Source organism: Argopecten irradians, chromosome 16 (assembly GCF_041381155.1).
Source record: "Argopecten irradians isolate NY chromosome 16, Ai_NY, whole genome shotgun sequence".
NCBI lineage: Eukaryota > Metazoa > Mollusca > Bivalvia > Pectinida > Pectinidae > Argopecten > Argopecten irradians.
The window spans coordinates 3,625,721-3,635,396 of NC_091149.1; positions in this window are offsets into that span (position 1 = coordinate 3,625,721).

Sequence of the window (9,676 nt, forward strand, 5' to 3'; positions counted from 1 at the left end):
CACCTCACTAATGCAGGAACATCGACACTTAAAATGTTTAAATGAATCCATTGCCATTCTCAAACCCACAGCAAGCAGTATTGAACGAGTTGTAAGAAAAAGAGATATACCGTTACACTCCACACCAGTACCGAGATCTAGACACACTAACAAACACCAAATAGTCCTCGAAGGAAACACTGTGTTGGAGCGACCATAGGCATTTCACCGTGGAGAAAAAGCCAAGAAAGTGATACACTATCTGGATTGGTATACGCCAACATCACTAGGGAAGTACATACAGTAGCCATGAAACAATACACGTATTTACAAACTCTAATGTTTCAAATAATTTAAATAACCTTTCTTATAATCATTATCAAGAGAAACTGTGTGATTGTCGGTGTAATGATATATAACTGCTAAAAAATCAACACAGAAAAACCATCATTGTAGCTAAAGTTTTATAGATAATTGATTTAAACATATTTCATTGCTTATAACAAACGGATTGGGCACCACTCATAAAAGCCCTCTCCACAACTATTATATAACAAAATTGGTGAAAGCGACATACACATGAAATATTATATTGTAATCAAAAAATATATAGAGAGAGGTAGAAAACAAAAGATATAGCGAAAGTAAGAAGTAGGAAAACAGAAAGAAAAGATTAAGACATAACCAAACTAATTTGTAGAAGTATAAAGTTACAGTACACACTGATTATATAACCACTGTAGCTATTGCATGGCACGTACTAACTGCAGTCATTTTCCATCGTCAGATCAATTGTCCATAAAACACATTCCATAGATCCATCCATTGTTCACTCCAGTTCATTATAGGTATCATATATATGTGCCATACAAGAAAATTAAATTCAATTTAACTAAAATACAATCTTTTAAACCAGAAAACTAAAATAATCAAGAAATACATAACAAGAGGGAGTAGTAAAGATAAGGGAGATATTTCGACGAGGTTCAGTTAACCTGTCCACGCAGAAGTGAATTTAGAAAGGTTCACTGGCACGGATAAATGTCTAAACAACTTCAAAAATATGTTCATTTGCAATAATTGGCAAACCAGCATTTCCAGACAAAATTTAATTTAGAGATAAAGGTTATATGGTATCAACTTGGTAACATTTTATGTATTATATTTCTATATAGCGGACATCGGAAAAAATAATGATAAGCGTTTTCATTGTGGTAGCCACAGATAATTATTGTCCTAAAAATGTAAACCACTGTTCAACTAAACAAAATGGTAATGTAATTGTTAAAGAGGATATCAGATTTTCTGAGATGAGTAATTAGAAGAGGTTTTCTTTCATACCTACAGGTGTAATACTGGCTGGTCCAGGGCAATACACTCATGTCGCCTGCGGCTGTATTGCATGACTACCCATGCAATAAAGCCTCGTGACGTCACGGCGTCAACAAAATCTCTATTTCCTCGGTAAAATTTAAACATTTTTTTTCACAAATATGACTGGTTTTACTATAAAAGATGCACACGATGAAATTTGTGTTGAAAATATCACATAAAATTTCATGGATGGAAAATTGATTTCCAGTCGTGGATTTCTTCGAATCTATTTCAAAATGGCTGGATATTATAGTTGTAAAATTTCAATAAAACGTCGAGGTATGAAAGAAAAATACTCTTTCATAAGTGGATATGAAGGATAGGGATATTCTACCCTCGGGATCACAAAATGTTGCAAAACCCTCGGCAAGCCTCGGGTTTTACTACATTTTGTGACCCTCGGGTAGAATATCCCTATCCTTCATATCCACATATGAAAGAGTCTTAGAGTATTGCAAGATTGCAAGTTTTATTTGATGACGTTGTTCACATGAAAGAAGTAATGAATCATATAAAAATAGACAAATCCAATATTTCAGAAAATTGAATTTTAAAAATGTGCACTTTGCAAAAACCACCGCACCGCGAAGTTTGAAGGCGAAATTATTTTTTTTTTTAAATATGCACTGCGCAAAAACCACCACACCGCGAAGTTTGAAAGCGGAATTAAAAAAAATATATGCATAGCGCGGAAACCATCACACCATGAACAGTTTGAAAGTTGAATTAGCGAAAATATGGACAGCGCGAAAACCCTCGCATCCCGAAGTTTGAAAGCGGAATTATAAAGAAAACCACCATACCACGAAGTTTGAAGTCGGAATTATCGAAAATATGCATGGTTGACATAGCTCACAAAACATTCAATATCATAACCATTGAAGATTCTATCTTTTAAATATAACTCCAAATTCTAAATCTATAAGTTCCTGTTAACAACAAAAGATTATTCTAACATACATATTTTCAAAATACACTGTATTGTTTTATATACCAGCATGGTACAACGAAATTAAAGCTGGAACAATTCTGTTCGATTTAAAAAAAAAGGTAGGCAATTGATTAATGGGTGCTTATAACAAGCACAAGTGTACACAAAAAATGGCGGCCGCAATATATTTTCCTTGGCACTGACGCTGTGATGTTTTGTATTGCCAAATTCACGTATTTACTGCCGTTTAACCCTTACTGTGAACGCCTAAAGTGTTAAACCATTACGAAAAGTATCGATAGTACATGATCAAAGACAGGTACTCCGCGGCGTCGAGAATCAAAACTGTTTCTCATTGGATGGTTCGTTTACAAGGTGGGCGGGGCCATATATGACTTGAATGGCACGTGAGTTTGGATGTTACAATTTGGTGTTTGTGCCGAAGATGGACGGGCCATAATATGTATAAATGTATCAGCGAGGACCGATGATATGTCAACATGAACAATTATAATATTCTAAGATTGATAAAATTATCATTGGTGTTATTTTCTGTATCAATTAGTACCCGGCTTAGTTTTCATTATCGACAATATGAATTCGGGAAGGTCAGGAAACTCATGATCTATACATAAAATCTACCATGTATGCACTTCAGGTTTGGAGATACACACACATGTAATGTACGCCTCGTAGTACTGTACGTACATGTAGAAATCTTCATCTTCCATCTCTGGTGCTTTTGGTATATTTTGTCTATCATACTGAAAGGTTATAATTTTGTCACATGCATAGGCCTATAACATCTAATTTTAAATTGTAGGTAAATGTTTGTGACACCAAGAAAGTTAAGACGCGGGGTTTGTTTAAATTTTAATACCTCTTAAATTTGACATGAATATAAATTTACGATAACAAATTAAAAACCGTTAGGATTTCTGTAATACATGGTACAAATTACAATTACAAACAAGGAGTTTTAAAAATGAAAGGCAAATACGTATACGAAAAACCACAATGATTTCTCTTATAAACCGATACAATATTTGCTAAATGAATTTTAGTGATAGCGAATATATAGTTGAAGTAATAAAACACCTTTTACGGTAAAGAACGTAATTTCAACGATCATGTAAATTACAACACAATTTTTAAATCCATATGTATTTGATATCGTTAGGTTTTGAAAATAATTAACTTTATTAAATAGCATTTAAAGTCGGATAAGCAGAGAGCATTTACTTGAAAAATGGATACTTTTAAAAAAATTGCCAGCCTGTTATCATCTCCAAATATTATACAAAAAAATAATGAACCAAGAAATATAATGAGTTAAACACAATTAGGTAAATTCCACATGAATCTATATCCCGCGTTATACTCGTCATGAAATTTCGATTATATACGTATAATTCTTTTTGATTTTTAGATATTGCCGAGAATTTTGTTTCGGGACATATCATTTTGTGAATTAAACGAATCTGTATGATCTTGACAAATATGATTAATTACTATTAAAAGCAAATAGAAGTGTTGTCAAAGAAAGTCAGGAGCTACAAAATTGATTAAAAAATATGTTTTAGGTACTCTCTATTCTACGAGCAGATAAGCTGAATTACACATGAAATATATTATCACTATATATTAGACACTATGAAATATTAATTAGGTGATTGTCAAAAATTTAGAGAAATGTATTTTTGCAAATGGGGCTGGTAATTCTTAGTGACGAGACTTTGTTGTATAGATGTGGAGGATGATTTTGAAAGGAAAATTATTGCTCTTTCCAGCGGTAGTAGCCGTTTTTATGAGGAAGTGCTAGACCTGTGTTTTTATATTCGCTAAAGGTAGGCGGGTTATGAATTTAGCCACAAAGTTCAGCTGCCGTTTGATCTTCAGCAAATGAAACTTTAATCATTTTTAACTCCGCCTACTTCAAGTTCAGCCAATCATCGCCACCTTAGGCTGACTGGGACGCGACTATCTTGTTGCGTCACTTCATTCCAGTATAGTACTGATAGGGTTCAACGGCAGTAATGATTACAGAGCCTACCTTTCCAATGTTGCTTTAAAGATGCTCCACCGCCGACAGAGCATACAAATTAGAGCATAATTATTATTCAACATTTGAATAATAATTGGTGTTTAATCGTGTATATATATGTCTAATTAACACAAAAATAATATAAAATCATTTATTTTGCCTTTGGTGCATGCTAAATCAGTACTTCATTCCATATAGGACATAGTGATACGGAAATTTTACAGGATGCAATTAATTAATTTTCATATTTTTAACTTGAAGTAAAATTAGAAGCTCAAACTTTTCAATGGTGGTAATGATGTAAAGAAAGTAACTTTTGTAACCGAAGAAAAATACTTAATCGTCTGCTCCTGTTTTTGATAGTTAAAAAAAATACCTTTTGTCAGCGGTGGAGCATCTTTAAATATGAATACGCACTTTGTGACTTTGATCAAGAGTGACTTCCCCTGCAATGTCATTCAAGGGGTTTAGTCAGTGGTATTCCGATACGTTTTAATATACAAATTTTCCGTGAAAACAAACGTATCGGGATATCTTTGACTAAAACGATTGAATTATCCTGTAGGGGAAGTCACTCTAATCGCTCTTCTCTAGGACGTTGCTTTCGATGTCACAAGTCAGACAGCGCCGGTAATTTTGGATTAAAATATTGCGTTCGACTATATAGACATATCGCTTATATGCTTTTGCATGGTATATATGTATGTGTGTGATTATGGATTATCGGAGGACTGATGCGTGACTATGATTCTAGGAAAAAAATATACTATTGTTAAAAAAATTAACTGTAATAAAGGTGGGGGTAAAAATTCCAATAATGCGACTATCGTCCCTTTCTCTGTTTTATAGTAAATCAGATCCCGATTTTTTAAAATAGTTTTTCAAATCTCGTATTTCAAAAAAAAATCACATGACTGTCATATATACTCATCAGTCCATCCACTAAATACAAAAAAATGTATGACAACATCCATATTAATGTGAGTTGGCCCCCTGTGTTACAAATCACGTTTAGGCCTATAGAGGATCTCACATGAGTGGTTATGGAATAAGAAATTTATTAAACGAGTTCAATAATTGGATATACCGCTAGTGAGTTTGATCAATTTGATATTCGTGGCCAGGTATTATTATTATTTTAGATCAATACATATCCAACATAGTCGGCAAAGTTGCCATCTTTACAATGTAAAAACTAACTTAAAAAAAACAATGATGGGAATGTGAAGAGGGAAATAATGTAAGGTGTTAATTAAGAGAGGCTCCAACAGTGTTATTTTTCAGCTTTGAAAACACTGCAAAGGATTTATACCTGCTATTTTAACATGATTGTAGAATCAGCTTTCCTAAAATTATTCTCTTCAAATTGTTCAAGTAAGAGCCGGACATCCAAGCTTGATACCCATACTGACATCTTCAAAATTCTATGTCAATTCTATTGGTACTACACGAGCTTTGAATTAGAGTTTTTAATTAATTGTGAGCCTGCTGATCGGCGATTTTAAGTATTTTTGTAAAATTGTTTTCCCCGCCTTATTTCTGTCCATTAGATCTCTTTGCTAACTTAAGAATAATATAGATACACACTGCGACAAACATCACACCATGAACATTTTAATAGTTGAATTAGCGAAAATATGGACAGCGCGAAAACCACCACACCGCGAAGTCTGAAAGTGGAATTATAAAAAAATATGCACACCGCGATAATCATCACACCGCGAAGTTTGAAATTGGAATTATAAAAAATATGCACACCGCGATAATCGTCACACCGCGTAGTTTGAAATTGGAATTATAAAAAATATGGACAGCGCGAAAACCATCACACCGCGAAGTTTGAAAGTGGAATTATAAAAAATATGCATAGCGCGGAAACCATCACCCCATGTACAGTTTGAAAGTTGTATAAGCGAAAGTACGGACAGCGCGAAAACCCCCGCATCGCGAAGTTTATAAGCGGAATTATAAAGAAAATACCATACCACCAAGTTTGAAAGCGGAATTATAAAGAAAACTACCATACCACAAAGTTTGTAAGCGGAATTATAAAGAAAACTACCATACCACAAAGTTTGAAAGCTGAAGTATAAAGAAAACTACCAAAGCACGAAGTTTGAAGGTTGAATTATAAAGAAAACTACCATAGCACAAAGTTTGAAAGTTGAATTATAAAGAAAACTACCATAGCACAAAGTTTGAAAGTTGAATTATAAAGAACACCACCATACCACAAAGTTTGAAAGCTGAATTATAAAGAAAACTACCATACCACAAAGTTTGAAAGCTGAATTATAAAGAAAACCACCACAGCACGAAGTTTGAAAGCGGAATTATAAAGAAAACTACCACAGCACGAAGTTTGAAGGTTGAATTATAATGAAAACCACCATAACACAAAGTTTGAAAGCTGAATTATAAAGAAAACCACCATACCACAAAGTTTGAAAGCTGAATTATAAAGAAAACCACCATAACACAAAGTTTGAAAGCTGAATTATAAAGAAAACTACCACAGCACGAAGTTTGAAGGTTGAATTATAAAGAAAACCACCACAGCACAAAGTTTGAAAGCTGAATTATAAAAAAAAACTACCAGCACGAAGTTTGAAGGTTGAATTATAAAGAAAACCACCACAGCACGAAGTTTGAAAGCGGAATTATAAAGAAAACCACCACACCACGAAGTTTGAAAGTTGAATTATCTAAAATATACATGGTTGACATAGCTCACAATACATTCAATATCATAACAATTGAAGATTTTGACTTTAAAGTATAACTCCAACTTCTAGATCTATAAGGTCCTGTTATCAACAAAAGATTATTCTACATACATATTTTCAAACAAAACCTTATTTTATTTACCAGCATGGTACAACGAAATTAAAGCTAGACCAATTCTGTTCGATTTAAATAAAGTAGGCAAAGGACTATTGGGTACACAAAAATGGCGACCGCAGTATTATGACCTTGGCATTGACGCTGTATTGTCTTTTATTGACCAATGCTACTATCTTCTGTGTTGCGTTCGCCTGGATTAGAAACTACGTACATTGTACTGTATTTTATAAGAGATCGACCATATTGTATGGAAAATAAGGCTGCCTGTGACTTTCGTTGTTTTTTGTCCATAATACACATACATGTATAGAACACAAACCTCTATGGTCTTCGATATATCATTCAGTCTGTGTCCTTCCAAAATTAACGTCGAAATACAAATGATTAAAAAAAAAATAAAAAAACCCACATCGTTAATACTGTAAGTCCAATTTTAAAGCTGACAATGCAGGTTAAAAACATGCATTTGAAATTAAAAAAAAAATATATTAGCGAAATATTTTTTTCAAAAATTGTTTCTGAGACATCCCCTAGTTATGACAGTGTGGTATCTAAGGAAGTGGCAGCCATTTTTCTTTTGCTCTTCTTAGTAACCTTCACTGGCCAACCCCCTATATAAAGCACGGGGACACTTGACACACGTGTGTCATTCTAAACATGTCTTGTCTCAGATACACATGCCCCGATATTGCAAATAACAATGTCAAATTGAAAATAAACACTGCACTCACCTGACAATATTTCATTGATGTAATAGATGAATGTGTTGTCAGCTATATCCCAACATATGTCCAATACGAACTAATAAAACACTTCAATATACACCAAGTTTTACACGTACATGTACGTCGACACGTGTGTGTCCTTGATAGTTGTCGCTCGCTCGGGTCAGGTACGTAGTCACGTGTACATGGTCAGTTGAGTGCATCGAGTACAATGATATACGTGGAGATATGTGGACGGATTATTGTTTGGATTTCTATTCACTTGCGTTGGAATTTTATTTTGAGAAACATCTAAATGACAGCTTAGAGGAGTTGACATGTTTTCTTGCTAACAAAAGTCCCATATAGTTTTACAGGTGAGGGATTTGTTTACCTATTTGTAGGTGATATATACTGTGGACTGCTAGACGTATGGGTACACGAATGAGCGCACGTGTGTCGATTCACGCGCTTTATATAGGGGTCGGTGAGTCGTCGGAATGTAAAACAAAAATGGATGACCTCAACTGGGGAATGTCTCATAAACGATTCTTGGACAACGAGTATACTTGTTTTAAAAAAAATCATTTTAATAATTTTTAACTTGCATTGTCAGCTTTAAGAAGAAGATATTCTTTACATGACAAGGGAAATGACGAATATGAAATCTGAAATGTAATATAGTCACCTACCAAAAGACCAGTACCCTCTGAGACGTTGGAATATGTGCCTTCTCCGGATCTGTTCTTCTTATTTTAATCAGATTGTTTCCTTCTTAAATTGACGGCAAAATAAAAGATTGTAAATAAGTTATATATGTACACACCGTTGATGTGCAGGCCAAATATGTAAATGTATATTTTACATGGGAAACCTTTCTATGATTTTAGGAAGAGGCTAATTAAAGTGTATCGACGGATAAGAATTATTGGCTAATCAACGGCTTATTAGAATTAATATTTGATACTTATCAATAGAAAAATATAATTGTATTTACTATCGTTGTTTACTTTAGTTTAATTGCTGTGTCGGCTACGAAAGCGCAAAGATGAAAGATTTGAGTAATTAAAGAATTTCAATTTCCGGTATTAATTTTTCTCTCTTGGACAATTGAAATTATTGAACATGCGTGTATAAGGTAAATACAATCGACAAACTAAATTCTATTATTGAAAATTTTAAATAATTTCTACAAGCAAGAAAGAAAATTCAATATTTATGGCAGATACACAAACAATAGTCTCTCTGTGTGCTTTGAATGGGCTAGTTTTATTAGTTTAGCGCGATATAAGAGCCAAGGTCATTTAAGGAAGAGTCAGGTTTGTTGGCGGAGAAAAACAAGAGTACCGGGATAAAACCACCGATCAGTTGTGAGTACCAGGCAACTGCACCAGATGGGATTCGAACTTGCATGTATAGATAGACAGCTTGTGGTAAGTTGTGGTACAAGACATCGTAGTCATTCGGTTATCGCCTTACCTGGAAACAAATTAGTGAACACATTGTTGAAGTTGTATGTGCCTTAATATTGATAATGGAGAATCATGGAAAGCCTTACATGTTTTTCCTCACCAAATGTTACCAATATTTTAAAAATAAGTATACTTTACATGCTAATGTATAAAGATGCTCCACCGCCGACAGAGCATAAATGATATTCATCATTTGAACAATAATTGGTGTTTAATCGTGTATATATATGCCTAATTAACACAAAAAATAACATAAAATAATTTATTTCGCCTTTGGTGCATGCGCAATCATTACTCTATTCTATATAGGATATAGTGCCACGGATTT